Below are 17,501 nucleotides of genomic sequence, written 5' to 3' on the forward strand. Positions count from 1 at the left end.
TGATGGTTACACAACACTGTAAATTTACTCAATACCATCAAACATGTACTATAAATGGTTAAAATAGTCCATTTTATCTTACGTATATTTTATCACAATAAACAAGTAAATGAATGCAAAGGATTAGAAAGGAGGCCAATTATTTGAACTGCAGTTATCAAAATATTTTAAAAAACAAATTTGGTATACAGTAACACGTACTTTTAAAAACAACATGTCAAGATCAAGAGGCGGGTCTACTAATGTGTAATTTTGAAGTAGAGACGAATGTAAACAATATTTTGAGTTATCTCTGATGGCTACAATGTGCCATGAAAATATCTGTGATCTCTATTGGAGACATAGTACTGCTACTACTCTGGTATTTGTTGCTTGCAATCATAATAGAAGGAAACGTTAAATTGCACTTAGAGTTTAGTGAAAAATAACGTAATTTTGTTCTCATCCAAAGCATGGAGCCACTGAAGTCTACCCAAGAGCACTTTGAGGGTCCATGGATCCCAGGTTAAGAATCTCTCAAAGAGATGATCTCTAAACTCTCTTCTAATTAAAATGGTGTGATCTAGGAGTGGCTTCTGATTTCATCTATATTATAGATAAACTGGTATCTCTGACTGGCTTTTCCTTATCTATAAATTGAGAATCATTATAAAATCTACACCTCAAGGACTTTGAGAAGACAAAAGAGATAAGGCAAGCAATAGGTGTGTTGAAAAACTGTAAGGCTTCTTTACATATGCCAGATATTATCAGAGAAACTCAAGAGTCAATCGAGACTCGGCTCCCTGCAGCACACACACCCATCCCCCAGTGTTTCCTTAGAATTCTTCCTAAGAACTTTGTGATCTACAGAAATAAAGCACTGGGCACCTTTGATTAAAGAATCACATGTTCCCTATTAAAACACAGCTCGGTATTATGAACTGTCATTTATGCCAACAGATTTGAAAATGTAGACAAATGGCATAATATTCAAGGAAAATATCAATTACCAAAATAGACTCAAAAGAAATGGAAAAGTCAAATAGACTAATGGCTTTTAAAGAAATTAAATTAGTTTCAAACATATCTCCCCTACAGAAGGGATTCAACCCAGATGGTTTTATGAGCAAATTTACCAGCTCTTTAAGGAATAGCTAATACCTACTTTACAAACACAATTTATTTTCATGAAATTAACTTAACTTTGATACCAAAACCAGACAGTGCAAGAAATGAAAATTAGAGGGAATACTAGCCAGTTTAATTTATGAATCTAAATATAAAAATAAATTAGCAAAATAATTCTAGTAAGGTATTAAAAGGTACATTATGATCAAGTAAAGTTTACCCCAATAATGCAAGGATTGGTTCAACATTAGAAAATCTATCCATATAATGCATTGCATTATCAAACCAAAGTAGAGAGAGTTGATTATCATGCTAATACATGAAGGGAAAACATTTGATAAGACAGAGCTCTGAACCTATAAGGATGGATCAAGCGGTCCTATCTCTGTCCCCTTGGGTTTCATTTACTATTTGGAGCCTCCTAGTCAACCACGCTCTGACCCCTGAGGTTACAGGGTACCTCCTCTAATATTCTGACCCCAAAATAGACCCAAAACCCCTCTTTTGCTAGCTGACACAGGCTGGATGTTTTTCCAATCTTTGCTCCACTGACTCTCTATAGAACTGCATCTGCCAACTTCCCAGTTCCCACCTAGAATATTTGGCATCTACAGGGCAAAGACCAGGAGAGGCAGAGTCCTTCCTGCCACCCACCTAGGCATCTCCATTTCATTCCAGTTTCCATTTGTTCACCCATCCAGAAAATATTTGCTGAGCATCTATCATGTGCCAGACAAAAAAGCAAGCAAACAAACAAACAAAAAACACTTGCCTTCCTAGAACTTAAGATTCTACTGGTACCCTTCCAATGTCTGTAAGGAAGAGCCCTTTCCCGTGGAACTGACACAAAATATGATCTTGTCATTCAGGTACTGCACAGAGAACCTTGTGGCACTATAACCACACCCAAGGGCAATAGGTATAGTGTTCCTATGCCACAAATTATAAAGGTACAGGAAAGGGTGGGTGAAGGTGTGCATGTGTGTGTTCCATGGAGCACCACCCTCACCCCTCAGAGCAGATGGAAGTCTATGTTGATTACCGTACATGGTGCAATAAACAGGGTTGTCAGAAAATGGCTGGCAACAAGCTTGCTGGCATCTGAGGCTCTCCTTTCTCCCAGCAGGACTGGCTGCCCTAAACTCAACTTCTCTTGGGGCCAGTGTCTTCCCCCTGCTGGTGTGGGGACCCTAACATCCCAGGAGTCTCACAGTCCCTAGGTACTGGGCAGCTGACATCCTTAGACAACTCCTGCAAACAGCTGGGTCCCCAAACCCAGCATCTGCACCAAGAAGGCTGGGCATTCCTTCACGGACAAGACTGCTTTCTTAAGCTGCCTGAAAACAGGAGACTCCTGTGTTGAGGGGAGTGCGTAACGAGCCTTTTACTGCAATGTAGACCCACACCATGGTCCCAGCAGTGCCCTGGCCCTGGCAATTCTGAGAAGTTGGAGGCATCAGACAGACAAGGGAGATGGGAGAAGTAAAGCAAGGGATGGGTGCTTTGAAAAACTGTGAAGCTCTTCTACAAAAGCCAGGTATTATCAGAGAAACCCAAGAGGCAATAGAGACTTCTCTCCTGGCAACACACACCCATCCCCCAGGTCTCAGTGTTTCTTTAGAATTTTTGCTAAGACCTTTGTGATCTATGAGAATAAAACAGTGGGCACTTTTTTCTTTTTTTCTTTTTCTTTTCCTTCCTTCCTTCCTTCCTTCCTTCCTTCCTTCCTTCCTTCCTTCCTTCCTTCCTTCCTTCCTTCCTTCCTTCCTCCCTCTCTCCCTCCCTCCCTCTCTCTCTCTATCTCTCTTTCTTTCTTTCTTTTTCTTTTGAGACGGAGTTTCATTCTTGTTGCCTGGGCTGGAATGCAATGGTGCAGTCTCCACTCACTGCAACCTCCACCTCCTGGGTTCAAGTGATTCTCCTGCCTCAGCCTCCCAAGTAGCTGGGATTACAGGTGCCCGCCACCACACCCAGCTAATTTTTTGTATTTTTAGTAAAGACAGGGTTTCACCATGTTGGCCAGACTGGTCTCAGACTCCTGACCTCAAGTGATCTGCCTGCCTCAGCCTCCCAAAGTGCTGGGATTACAGGTGTGAGCCACCACACTCGGCCTAGCATTGGGCACTTTTTGTTAAAAAAAAAAACGTGTCCCCTGGACAGGCACAGTGGCTCACATCTGTAATCCCAGCACTTTGGGAGGCTGAGGCAGGAGGATTGCTTGAGCCCAGGAGTTCCAGACCAGCCTGGGCAACATAGTGGGACTCTATTTTTATAAACATGTATTTATAAAACACATGTTCCCTATTAAAACATAGCTCAGTATTATGAGCTGTAATTTATAACAACAGATTTGAAAATGTAGACAAATGAGACAATTTTTCAGAAAGCTATCAATGACCAAAATAGACTTAAGAAGAAATGAAAAACTTGAATGCACAAATGGATTTTAAAGATATTTAATTTGTTGTCAAATATATCCCCTCTACAGAAGGGGATGAGTGAGTTTCCCATCTCTTTAAGGACTTCTCTTGCTGATCCTATGCACCCATGGTGCCTGAGGCCGTGGAATTTGTACCAAACCCTAAAGCCTGACTGGTGGTGAGCCAGATGTGACCCTGGCCTGACCCTGCAGTATCCTTGGCACCCAAAGCAATGCCTTGCACACTGTAGCTTCTCAATACATATTTGTTGAGCGGATGAATCAATAAAACCCAGGCAAATAATGAAACAAAATAGTATATCAGGGCTGGGCACGGTGGCTCACGCCTATAATCTCAGCACTTTGGGAGGTCAAGGTGGGTGGATCACCTCAGCTCAGGAGTTCAAGACCAGCCTGGCCAACATGGCAAAACCCCATCTCTACTAAACATACAAAAATTAGCCTAGTGTGGTGGGGCGTGCCTGTAATCCCAGCTATTCAGCAGGCTGAGGCAGGAGAATTGCTGGAACCCAAGAGTAGAGGTTACAGTGAACCCAGAACAGGCCGCTGCACTCCACTCCAGCCTGGGCAACAGAGAAAGACTCTATCTCAAAAAAAAAAAAAAAAAAAAAAAAGTGTATCAGAATGAAACCATTTTGGTATAGTTAAAAAGCTCCATAAAATTGATGGTTTTCCTGTTCTTCTTCACTTTGGAGACAAATTCAGCTTTAACTGGAAGAGGAGAGTAGAAAGGCCTGCTTCAACCAGTAGTGGCACAATCACATGGGACAGGCCACATCTGGGTGCAAACGGATGAAAGGTACCTAGGAGAGAAGGACGCTTCCCCTGTGACCCCACCAAGTCCCAAAGATGTAAGGATTCCTCATCTTTTACTGGGCCTAGCACAGACCTTGGAATAAGGGGGTTCTCAGTGTGTGTGTGTATATGTGTGTGTGTGTGTGTGTGTGTATGTGTATACATGTATATTTTAGACCAAGTCTTGCTCTGTAGTCCAGGCTGGAGTGCAGTGGTGCGATCTCCACTCACTGCAAGCTCCACCTCCCGGGTTCACACCATTCTCCTGCCTCAGCCTCCCCAGTAGCTGGGACTACAGGCACCCATCACCACGTCTGGCCAATTTTTTGTATTTTTAGTAGAGACGGGGTTTCACTGTGTTAGCCAGGACAGTCTCGATCTCCTAACCTCATGATCCGCCCTCCTCGGCCTCCCAAAGTGCTGGGATTGCAGGCGGACCATGCCCGGCCAGTTCTCAGTATATCTTTATTCAATAAATGGATCGAGTAGGCTGGAACAAGCGAGCCCCAGTGTCAGGGCTTGGGAATTAAGAGCTGGAGATGGAAAGCAGCCCTTCCCAGCCTTTGCCAAGTCTGAGCCCTCCTAGAAGAAATTCCTCCGCAGTTTACTTAACGGTCCACTCTGACTTTAAGGGCCTCTGGGGCTCATCCGCCCGGGACTTCTCATGGCGCAATGACCCACAGTGCACATAATCCATCATGCCTTTCCAAAGGCCTCTCCCGGCTCTGAACTCAGGTTGTCCGAAGCATCCATTGATCTTGTTTCTCCCGAAGAGCCTGCCTGTGCCCCAGCTCTTGGTCCATCTGGCCATCCAGCTTCCTCTTTGATGTTCTTACTAATTGGCTGGCTGTAGGCTTATAATAACTTCCTCCTCCCCCCTGTCCAGCCCCACGGCCTTCTGAGCAGCCAAAATAATATACACATTGTCCTCCTTTCATCTTTCCCTATAAATCAGCCTCCCCTGGATATACTGAAACAGGACTGAGCTAGTCATGCTAATTCTTGGCTTTTGAAAAATCTTACTTGGACTTGGTTTCACACCCTGGTTAGAGTGCACTCGTGTCCTATCTGCAGCCCTAGGATTCCGGCTACACAGCCCACTGCGCTTGCTGGAGCTGCTTTAACGACTCTGAAATATGCGACGGTAAAGTAATAAGTGACACACCGCTCAAGTCTTTGAACATGCTTCCCCAGCATCTGTCATGTCACCCTGAAGTGGGAACATCAAGTGAATCAGAAAGGAAAAAGAGGCTATTTAGAAACATGTTGAAAGATGACACACTGTCCTCCACAAACCGGGAAAGTGAAAAGCAAAGCAGCTTGTCATGGGCTGACTTCTGTCCTTCTCCCTGCCCCTGATTCAGATGGTGAAGTCCTCACCCCCAGGCCTTCAAGATGTCACCGGATTTGGAGTTAGGGTCTTTAAAGACGTGATTAAGTGAAAATGAGGTGATTACGGCAGGCCTCATTCAATGTGACTGGTGTCCTTATAAGAAGAGGAAGTCTGGACACTCACAGGTACAGAGGAAAAGGCCACATGGAGACACAGGGAGAAGACGGCCACCTACAAGCCACGGAGAGAGGGCTCAGAAGAAACCAACACAGCCGACACCTTGAGCTCAGACTTCTAGCTCCAGAACTGTGAACAATATATTTCTGTTGTTTAACCACCCAGTTTGCAGTATATTGTTATAGCAGCCCTAGGAAACTAATACACAACTCAAATTTCTAGAATATATATATTTATTGAGGAAGAGTCAGTTAATTGACTTTTCCTACAGGCATTTATGGAATACCTGCTGTGTTCCAGGCACCTTGCTCGGCCATGCTGGTACAATGACAAACCACATGGACAATTAAGCAGGCAATTGCTGTACAGGCTAAGTGCAGTTTTGGGGACATACAGCACTCCATGAGAATGCAATAGTTGGAGTATTTAATCCTAACCTAGAAGATTAGAAGCGCTTCTGCTGAGACCTGAAAGATGAGACCAATTCAGTTGGATAAAACAGGGAGGGTGGGGTTAGAGAAAAGAGTTCAAGTAGGCGGGGTGTGGTGGTTCACGCCTATAATCCTAACACTTTGGAAGGCCACAGCAGGAGGATCACTTGAGCTCAGGAGTTTGAGACAAGCCTGGGCAACATGGTGAAACCCTGTCTTTCTCAAAAATACAAAAAAAAAAAAAAAATGCTGGGTATGGTGGTGCATGCTTGTAATTCCAGCTACTTGGGAAGTTGAGGTAGGAGGATCACCTGGGCCCGGAGGTCGAGGCTGCAGTGAGCCATGATCGCACCACCGCCCTGCAGCCTGGGTGACAAGAGTTTAAGTAGAGAAAACAGCAAGTTTGCTTCTTGAATTCTACCTCTGGCTGCTCAGTAGTTGAATGACCTTGTATGAGACATTTAAGGGATAATAGTACATGCAGAGTGAAGTGTGAGCTGCTTACCACAGTGCCTGGCATATGGTGGCTTGTCATCACTACAATTTTTTTTTTTTTTTGAGACAGAGTTTCACTCTTGTTGCCCAGGCTAGAGCACAGTGGTGTGATATCAGCTCACTGCAACCTCCACCTCCCAGATTCAAGTAATTTTCCTGCCTCGGCCTCCTGAATAACTGGGATTACAGGTGCCCATCACCACGCCTGGCTAATTTTTTCTATTTTTAGTAGATACAGGTTTCACCATGTTGGCTAGGCTGGTCTCGAACTCCTGACCTCAGGTGATCCACCCAACCCGGCCTCCCCAGCTGGCAGGATTACAGGCATGAGCCACCGCACCGAGCCATCATCACTACTATTGTTATCATTATTATCATTAGTTAGAGAGACGAGAGACAGGACTGGTTCCTTAGGGGTAAGGTTGTACACCTTGTCTCCTAAAAGCACCAGCTAGCAAAGAAAAGAAAGGTGACTGTCACTCATGGAAGGGATAATCTTCACCTCTACTCCCCAACACACACATGAGTTACAGGTGCAAAACACATGGGCAAGCTGAAGAGAGAACATCCTGAGAATGAAGGGAATGAAGAAGTGGGAGGACTGGAGAGGGAAAGATCAAGGACGTTTATAGAAAAGGAAAGGGATAAAGAAAGAGTTTCACACAAAGGAAAGGGAGACAGAAGGGGAGAGAGAGGATCTGAAGGAGAAAAAAATCAGGTTATATATTCATTGCCTAGAAAAGCTTTTAACTTTATAGCTTATTGGAGGTCAGATGCTGTGCTTTTTGGATTCTCCCAGTGTTAATCACAAGATAGGAATGAAGAATTTTACTTCATATAGTTTATAAAAAATGATTGATAAGAGAGAGGTTCGTTTCTATATTAAACAGAGCATAGGCACGGATGATGAATTTGATAGGGAACAGCAGGTCTGTGCTGAGGGCGGCCATGACAGTCCCTCCATGGGGTCCACGTTTCCAACTGTCATTGTGCTGCCCACGATGCACTGCAGCTGAGCACTGAAACAGAGGCGGTTTTACTTCACAGGGTTTAAAAAAGAAAACCTTTGCTATATTTAAAACAATTTGATAGGCTCAATGCATCAACCTTCATTTGTATAATCAATTCTGATGATAAAGACACATGCCAGCCACTTAGTTCTTTAGATGTGTATTGCTAACCGCTGTGCTGTAAGAGGCTGGCTCCCATGTAGGCTTGAAGCCCACCCTTTGCCAATTCCTTATAAGGTTGGACAATGCTAGCAGCTTATTTTTAAAGTTTCAGAAGGGCTGGACCCAGATTACAGTTAGTTTATACTCTGCAGCTGCAATTTTCTGCAGATGTTACTCATCTTGTATTGTCTTTCTGGCTCGTGTCCCACAGCATCTCCTGCTAGTATCTTTTCCTCCTGCCCATTCCCACCCAACCTTATAGGTTTCTCTACAGTAATAGTTCTCAAACTGAGATCTCCAGGAATACCACTTATCAGGCCCCAACCCAGACCTACTGAATCAGACACTTTGTGCACAGGGCCCAGTAATCTGTGTTCTAACAAGCCTTCCAGGAGCTTTTGATGCACAATGAAGTTTAAGAACCCCACCTCACTGCTTAATCCCACTGCCCAGCCCTGCCATATTGCCTGATCCCACTGCCTAGCCCTGTTGAGTTGCCTGATCCCACTGCCCAGCCCTACTGTGTTGCCTGATCCCACTGCCCAGCCTTGCTGTGTTACCTGATGCCACTGCCCAGCCTTGCTGTGTTACCTGATGCCACTGCCCAGCCCTGCTGTGTTACCTGATCCCATTACCTAGCCCTGCTGTGTTGCCTGATCCCACTGCCCAGCCCTACTGCATTGCCTGATGCCACTGCCCAGCCCTGCTGCGTTACCTGCTGCCACTGCCCAGCCCTGTTGCGTTGGCTGATCCCACTCCCCAACCCTGCTGTATTGCCTGACGCCACTGCCCAGCCCTGCTGTGCTGCCTGATCCCACTGCCCAGCCCTGCTGTGCTGCCTGATCCCACTGCCCAGCCCTGCTGTGCTGCCTGATCCCACTGCCCAGCCCTGCTGTGTTGCCTGATCCCACTGCCCAGCCCTGTTGTGTTGCCTGATCCCACTGCCTAGCCCTGCATTAACTGATCCCACTGCCTAACTTTGCTGTTACCTGATCCCCCTGCCCAGCCTACTGTTCTGCCTGAACCCACTGCTCAGCCCTGCTGTGTTACCTGATCCCACTGACCCATCCCTGCTGTCCTGCCTGATCCTACTGACCATCCTGTGTCTCAAAACTTCTCCTTCCTTGGCTTCCAGAATATGATTCCTCCTTGGCTTTCCTACCTGGACAGAGTGAGGGAAAGCTGCGGATTTCATCAGGGTTCCCACACAGAAAGGGTGTCAGGGGAATTGGTGACATCACCACATCCTAGATGAGACCTGAGAGATCATTGACTTCAACCTCCTCCTTTTAGAGATGAATGAACTGAGGTCCAGGAGAATAAAATAACCTCTTGCTAAGAAGAAGTTTAATCAAGATCGAAATCATTCAAATAAGGACGAAATCAGCCTTCTGCACGTCTCATTCACTTACTTGTTCAATACACACTGAGCCCTGGGCAGAACCACAGTCAGGGCTGGAGGTCAGTAGAATCCAGGTGTGACAGGCGTAGCAGCACCGCCAAATACAGATGGGCAGGGCATTCTATGGTCTACATAAAAACTCTGGGTCAAGGAGCAAGCAGGAGTACAGGTGCTTTTCTCTTTGCTCCAAGGCATATCTGCCCCTAAGCCATGCATCCTTTCCATAAAGGGGCTGGGGGTTGAGGACATTTTCTGTCTAGGTTTGCAGAAGTCTTGACAAGTTTGCTAAAACTGCTTAACCTATCTGAGCCTCAGCTTCCTTGCCTGAAAATAGAATATAACAATAATTACCTTGCAGTGTTTGCTCCTGCTATGGATTAGGTGAGATAACACATCCCAACACACAGCAGGGGCTCAGTAAATTAGAGTTGCCTTTCATAGGTGCTATGAGAAATGAAAAATATTCAGTCCCTATCTTGAAGAGACAGTCTAGTAGTAAAATGAGACAAGTGCAAAAATAGCTAAAATGTGAATCCCTCTGAGGTAGGTATCACTATTACCCCTTGGAATGTAAGGCAGGGAGGGTTGGCACTTTGGCAGAGGACCTGCAATGTGTGTGGTCCCTCAATGGAGGTCTTGCCTGGAGAGGGAGGAGGCGGCATTTGACCTGGCCCTGGATGAGAATGGGTCTTGTTTGGGGAAGGATATTCCAGGTAGAAGGAAGAGGATGGACAAAGCTCTGGAAAGCTCAGGGAAAGAGACAAACTTTTAATTATGGCAAAACGGCTTCAGGAAATGTAAGCCTAGCGGCTTCCATGGGTTGGTTGGAGAGCCAGAGACTCTCATGGCTTCTGGCATCTGCTTTCCCTCCTTCACAGAAGAGGCCAATAAAAGTCAAGTAAAGGTATTGTTTTGGGATGTAGAAATCCATTGAGTGGATTTCTAAGCCTTAAAAATGTAGGTTGGAGCTGGACACGGTGGCTCATGACTATAATTCCAGCATTTTGGGAGGCCTAGGTGGGCAGATCACGTGAGGTCAGGAGTTTGAGACCAGCCTGGCCAACATGGTGAAACCCCGTCTCTATTAAAACTACAAAAATTAGCCAGGCATGGTGGCCGGTGCCTGCAATCTCAGCTACTCAGGAGGCCAAGGCAGAGAATTGCTTGAACCCGGGAGGCGAAGGTTGCAGTGAACCAAGATCATGCCATTGCACTCCAGCCTGGGTGACACAGCAAGACTCTGTCTCAAAAAAAAAAAAAGTTAATAAATATCAACCTAGGTAAAAATTTCCATTAGCAACACAGAGCAGGCCATGTTTACATTTAATTCTCCAGGCAGCCAACAACTTCACATGGCTCACTTAAGAGGTTTCAGCTCATTATATGAAATGTATTGCAATTTTATGAATATTTTGATGTCAGGTTTAGAGATATATGCAAAAATGAAAATAAGTGCCTCTTAATACATTGTGATTCCCCAAAAGCAGAATTTGGGGGCTGTATAAGGTGAATTCTGCCAGGAGCAATGGTTCACACTTATAATCCCAACACTTTGGGAGGCCAAGGCAGGAGGATTGCATGAGGCCAGGAATTTGAAACCAGTCTGTGCAACATAGTAAGATCCTGTCTCTACAAAAAAATTAAACAATTAGTTGGGTGTGGTAGTGCATGACTGTAGTCCTAGTTAGTTGGGAAGCTGAGTTGGGAGGATCGCCTGAGCTCAGGCTGCAGTGAGCTATGAGAGTGCCACTGCACTCCAGCCTGGGCAACAGAATAACATCCTGTCTAAAAAAAAAAAAACAGGTGAATTCTTAGATTTTCTTCGTTAGCTTTTAAGTAGTAAATTAACTGTTATATGTAAACTTTACTAAATGCTGTGGTATCTACCCTTGGAACACCTCTGGAATTCATCCAGCAGTGTGTGAGGTGGGGTTGGGGGTGGGAGGGAGCTCAGGCCCCACCATCCCCTGACCAGACTGCAGGGCCAACTTCCTTTTAAATCTTTGTCTCCCACTTCTAGAATTGACGCCATATTGCCACAAAATGCTCTCTTAAAACACAAACATAACTTCTGAGTGTGTAGTATTGATCCAAAGGGGAATCTATAATAAGAAAAGAAAAGGGTTTCAAGGTTAATTAGCAGAAATAAAATGAGCCAGTTTGGTAAATTTAGAAAAGAATGTCAACAAGACCTCATAAGACAGACCACCACCACAGACCACAAGCTGGCTGGCTGTAGAGTAATTTGTGAAGTGGTGGGAATCAAGAATATAGTGGGGCCCGGGCGCGGAGCCTCACGCCTGTAATCCCAGCACTTTGGAGGCCAAGGCGGGTGGATCATGAGGTCAAGAGATCAAGACCATCCTGGCCAACATGGTGAAACCCTGTCTCTACTAAAAATACAAAAATTAGCCAGGCGTAGTGGCAGGCACCTGTAATCCCAGCTACTCTGGAGGCTGAGGCAGGAGAATCGCTTGAACCCGGGAGGCAGAGGTTGCAGTGAGCCGAGATTGCACCACTGCACTCCAGCCTGGTGACAGAGCAAGACTCTATCTTAAAAAAAATAAAAAAATAAAAAAAATAAAGAATACTCTGGGAGTTTGGGCAAGGAGGATTAAGGTTTCCAAAAAGGCTGATATACCCCACTGGTTGCTCAGGAGATAGGTCCACCCTCTCAAAGGAAAGTGGTGTAACAAAGAGGAAAAGTGTGCACAAACAAAGCAGGCAGCCATTAGCAGTGGGGCAGCATGCCTTCAAGTTAGCGCCCCCTTGAGGAGGGCCTAGGGAGGAGTGTGGAAGGGGATGGGTGCCACTGATAAGGCTGGTCAAGGGGAAGAATCCGAAGTGCAAAGGGTTCTGGGTACAGCACAGCCAGCTTCTCTGACTCTACCTGCCAGCGTTGTTGCCTGGAGCGACCTTTGGCCTAGAGCAGGTGCTCGTTCCTTCTCCTGTTGCAGCCTGCTATTTAGATCCCTGCTCTTTGCCACAACCCAGGAAGGTCAAGTCTGTCCAGAGAGTACAGTGGGTGCAAAGACAAAGCGACACCCACTGTTGACTGCTTAAAGCCCTCCACGGCTCCCACCCCTGCAAAATGAAGCTCAAAATCTTCCTTGGAGCCCTCAAGGTCCTAAGTGATTGCTGGCTTATCTCCAGCTCAGACCACCTGCCTGGCAGACCCAGCACCACATCAGAGCCCCACTGCCACACTCCATCCTCATGCCTCTGCCACCTGCTGTCCCACAGGGCTCTCCATGGTCAGGACCTTCACTGGGAATGATACCCTTAAACCAGCCATTCTTAAGTGTGGTTTGGGGAATTCTGGGGGTCCCTGAGCCCTTTTCAGAGGATCCATGAGGTCAGAACTATTTCCATAATAGCATGAATGTTTGCCTTTCATACTCACATTCTCTTGTGGGTATATAGAGAACAAAAAGTTTGTTGATCTGGTTTTAGATTTCACATTGCAACTAACCTTTAAGAAACTACTCTTTGTCAAGTTTTGGTGTAGTATCAAAGAACATTCACAATTATATGAAAAGGCTATTTAAATGCTCTTCCTTTTTCCAACTACATATCCATGCATTTTCATATCATCTAACGAAAACATTTCATGACAGCTTGAATGGTCAAGAAATGACAATCCAGCTGTCTTCTATGAAGCCAGACCATTACAAGATTTGCAAAACTGTAAAACAGTGCCACTCTTCTTTTTTTTTTTTTGGAGACAGGGTCTCACTGTTGTCACCCAGGCTGGAGTGCAGTGGCACCATTATGGCTCACTCATGCCGCCTCAACCTCTGGGGCTCAAGTGATCCTGCAGCCTAAGCATTTCAAATAGCTGGGACTATAGGTGTGCACCACCACACCCGGGTAATTTTTTCTTTCTTTCTTTTTTTCTTTTGAGACAGTTTCGCTCTTGTCACCCAGGCTGAAGTGCAGTGGGATGATCTCGGCTCACTGCAACCTCCGCCTCCCGGGTTCAAGCAATTCTCCTGTCTCAGCCTCCCGAGTAGCTGGGATTACAGGCGCACACCACCACACCAGGTTAATTTTTGTATTTTTAGTAGAGACGGGTTTTCACTATGTTGGCCAGGCTGGTCTCAAACTCCTGACCTCAAGTGATCTGCCCACCGCGGCCTCCCAAAGTGCTGGGATTACAGGCATGAGCCACCGTGCACAGCCTAACTTTTTAATTTTTTTGTAGAGACAAGTTATCCCTATGTTGCCCAGACTAGTCTCAAACTCCTGGGCTCAAGTGATCCTCCCACCTTGACCTCCCAAAATACTGGAATTACAGGCATTAACCACTGCATCTGGCCACGCACCTGGCCAGGAAATATAGTTTTTTATACACATATAGTTTGTTAACACATTCTGATTTTATTATTGTTATTTTTAAATTTCTGATCAAGTAGATACCAATAGATCTAACCTACATAAACAAAAACTCCCTTGATTGTCCTCAGGATTCTTAAAAAACAAACAAACAAAAGTTCTTGGGGATTCTTAATAATTTTTGGCTGGGCGGCCGGGCAAGGTGGCTCAAGCCTGTAATCCCAGCACTTTGGGAGGTGGAGACAGGCAGATCACAAGGTCAGGAGATCGAGACCATCCTGGCTAACACAGTGAAACCCTGTCTCTACTAAAAAATACAAAAAACTAGCCAGGCGAGGTGGCGGGCGCCTGTAGTCCCAGCTACTCGGGAGGCTGAGGCGGGAGAATGGCGCGAACCCAGGAGGCGGAGCTTGCAATGAGCTGAGATCCGGCCACTGCACTCCAGCCTGGGCGACAGAGGAAGACTCTGTCTCAAAAAAAAAAAAAAAATTTTTGGCTGGGCACAGTGGCTCACGCCTAGAATCCCAGAACTTTGGGAGACTGAGGCGGGGGGCTTGCTTGAGCTCAGGAGTTCAAAATCAGCCTGGACAACATGGCGAAACCCTGTCTCTATAAAAAATACAAAAATTAGCCGGGTGTAGTGGCATGTGCCTGTAGTCAGTCCCAGCTACTTGAGATGCTGAGGTTGGAAAACTGAGCTCAAGAGGTCAAGGCTGCAGTGAGCCATGATCATGCCACTGCACTCCAGCCTGGGAGACAGTGAGACCCTGTCTCAAAATAAAATAAAATAAAATAAAATAAAATAAAAATAATTTTTAGTGTAAAAGGAGGGATCCTGAGACCAAAGCTTGAGAACCACTACCTTACACTAAGCCTGCTCAGCAGGAAGAGTTGAGCTATAATGTAGCTATGCCTCTACTTTTGCACACCGATTCTACCAAATTAATGATCTTTTCACATGCCTGTCTCTTCCACTACTCTGTGCACCTCCTGATGGTGTCTATTCATCTTAAACACTACCCCCGCCCCACAACCAGTGTCTGGCACAGAGCAGAAATTCCAGATAAATGAATGAGGTAAGAGATAAGCCCATGTGGACAGACATCACAGGCTGCGGAGTGAACAGCCTGCAGATGTTCACACGATGGGTGGATAAATAGATGCGTTATTTTTTCAAACGGACTCAAGTTGTTACTGAGACTCTGATCTGAATTTAAACATAAAAGATAAACATTTTTAAAACCCAGAAAGTTCAAACAAAAAATTAACCTAAGAAACCATTCTGCTGTTTCTACTCTGTTAAACTTTCAGGAACATATTTGCAAGCAAATAACCAGTAAAATAAATCATGCCAGTGGATGCCATAGCTTTAGCCAAAATGATTTGCCACTAAAAAGTGAAATGTGGCCTGCGCCATATTCTGAACAAATAGTCCAAGAGCCAAGAGAAGCAAACATGCATAAAATACAAAACACTATAGTATTCTAAGAATGAAGAGAAGGTCATACCCTCAGGGCAAGGACTACCAATGAGCATGCATTTCCATTTTTGTTCCCCATCAAAATCAGAACAAAAGCAGATTGCACTTGAGAATCCAGGCCACAGCCATAGTGTTTGCCTTCCGGTTTCATGATTATCACGCCACTGTTTTCTTTTTCTTTTTTTTTTAAGACGGAATCTCACTCTGTCACCAGGCTGGAGTGCAGTGGCACGATCTTGGCTCACTGCAACCTCCACCTCCCAGGTTCAAGCAATTCTCCTACCTCAGCCTCTTGAGTAGCTGGGATCACAGGCACTTGCCACCATGCCCAGCTAAGTTTTGTATTTTTAGTAGAGACAGGGTTTAACCATGTTGGTCAGGCTGGTCTCGAACTCCTGACCTCATGATCCGCCCACTCGGCCTCCCAAAGTGCTGGGATTACAGGCGTGAGCCATCATGCCTGGCCCACTCCACCATTTTCATAAGTCAAGCAGCCCTCCAGCATATCTGGGAGCAGCCACTTGCACAGCTCATGGAGTGAAAACACCCATGCCCACTTGCAGTGTTGGGGTGGAAAAGATACGTTGTGTCTCATCCCCCTCTTTGTCTCTGACACATTCTCTTGAAAAATGAGAAGAAGGAATCAATGCTGGATGCAAGGTTGGTGCCTTTAGCAAAATGGGCTTCTAGGCGAAGGAGGACGACAGCGAATGCTGACAACTAGGGCAGGTGGGGGTGATGTGGTCCGTGTGTGTGTATCAGAGGGAGGAAAGGAGGGAGAGAGAGACTTGGAGCCCAGAGAAGCAGTGTGCTTTGCCAGGCAAGTGTGTGGTGGCTTTTCCTGAGACCAGCCCCATCAGAAACCCAACTGTGCAGCCACTGCTGGTGATCCAGAAATCAGGTATCTTGGCGAGGCATACTGGCACATGTCTGTAATCCCAGCACTTTGGAGGGTCGAGGTAGCAGATCACTTGAGGCCAAGAGTTTGAGAGTAGCCTGGCCAACATGGTGAAACCCCGTCTGTACTAAAAATACAAAAATTAGCTGGGCATGGTGGTGTGCCCCTGTAAACCCAGCTACTCAGGAGGCTGTGGTGGGAGATGTGCTTGAACCCAGGAGGCGGAGGTTGCAATGAGCTGAGATTGTGTGCATCGTCAGTTTTATATATATATATAAATATATATATATATATATATAGAGAGAGAGAGAGAGAGAGAGAGATGTTGTTAATCATCTTGGAATTTGTTTTTCAAAACGTTTCAATTAACATATTAAACACTTCCCACTCATTTTCACATTTGCAAAAGTCTTGTTTACATCACTGTGGAAACAAGGACTTTCAAGAACCTGGAAGATCTACCACTGGGGTCCTCATTTAGTTAACATCAATAAAGATTCTGACCTCTGAAAACAGGGCTCTTTAGGTCCCTGTGGTCCCTGATTATAATTTCAGATGCTGCTGAGGCTACCAGGTCGTTGGGCAGTTCTCTTAGCAGCCTTTGTAGGGGGTCAGATTCAAGTGGCTGGCCAACAAGATACAAATGTCAAATACAGTTTCAAAGAACTTATTCGAATGATAATTGTGGTAAAGCTTTTCCTTACTGTGTTACCTCATTTATTCCTCACAGAAATGTTCCAAGGTTGGCATTCACATTTCCATTTTACAGATGATAAAACTGAGCCTCAGGGAGGTTATATCACCTACGTTGTATCACATCTATAGCCTCAGGGAGGTTATATCACATCTGGAAAGTAGCAGAGGCAAGACTTGAACCCAGGTCAATGCCAAAACTCATTCTCTTGGCACTACCCAACCTTCCTATAACCTCCACAAGCCAGGCTTACCAAGGCCCTTGTTTAGAATCAGCTGATTTATACGTTTTCTGTATGTTTTCATGACATTTTCTTTCTCTAGGAAACATGTTCACTGGATCAGATGAATAGACCCCTGGCATTTTCCATTCCTAATACCTCGATTCAGCTCACAATGTCCCCGCCTCTCTTCTAGGCCAGCTCTTTCTTCCCTGCTGCCACGCAGGGAAGCATTATTAACAGATCTAGCTGGGCAAACCTAATACACAATTTTCATAACACCTTTGCCCAGATAGGTCCAACAACAAGGACATTTCAGATGAGAAATCTTGCCCCGAATATTGGAGAAAAGCCATGAGCTTCAGATTCAATTAAAGCTTCAAAGGAAAATTTATTCTGAAAACTCGTGTGCAACCATGTCCTCAACTCCAGATGCATTCACCACCGGTGAGGACCCCAGGCCCAGCACATCCAACGAGGACCCAGGGAAAGGAGAGCTTCCCAAACAGTCACCAATCC

At 45.5% G+C, this 17,501-nt stretch overlaps 1 protein-coding gene across 3 annotated transcripts in view; it reads right to left on the reverse strand.

The window, feature by feature from the left end:
* The window catches only part of LOC105476092 (matrilin 2), a 167,356-nt gene that overhangs the window by 131,560 nt on the left and 18,295 nt on the right, over positions 1–17,501 (reverse strand). The gene's annotated exons all lie outside the window — the stretch shown is intronic.

This window comes from Macaca nemestrina, chromosome 8 (assembly GCF_043159975.1).
Source record: "Macaca nemestrina isolate mMacNem1 chromosome 8, mMacNem.hap1, whole genome shotgun sequence".
Taxonomy (NCBI): Eukaryota; Metazoa; Chordata; class Mammalia; order Primates; family Cercopithecidae; genus Macaca; species Macaca nemestrina.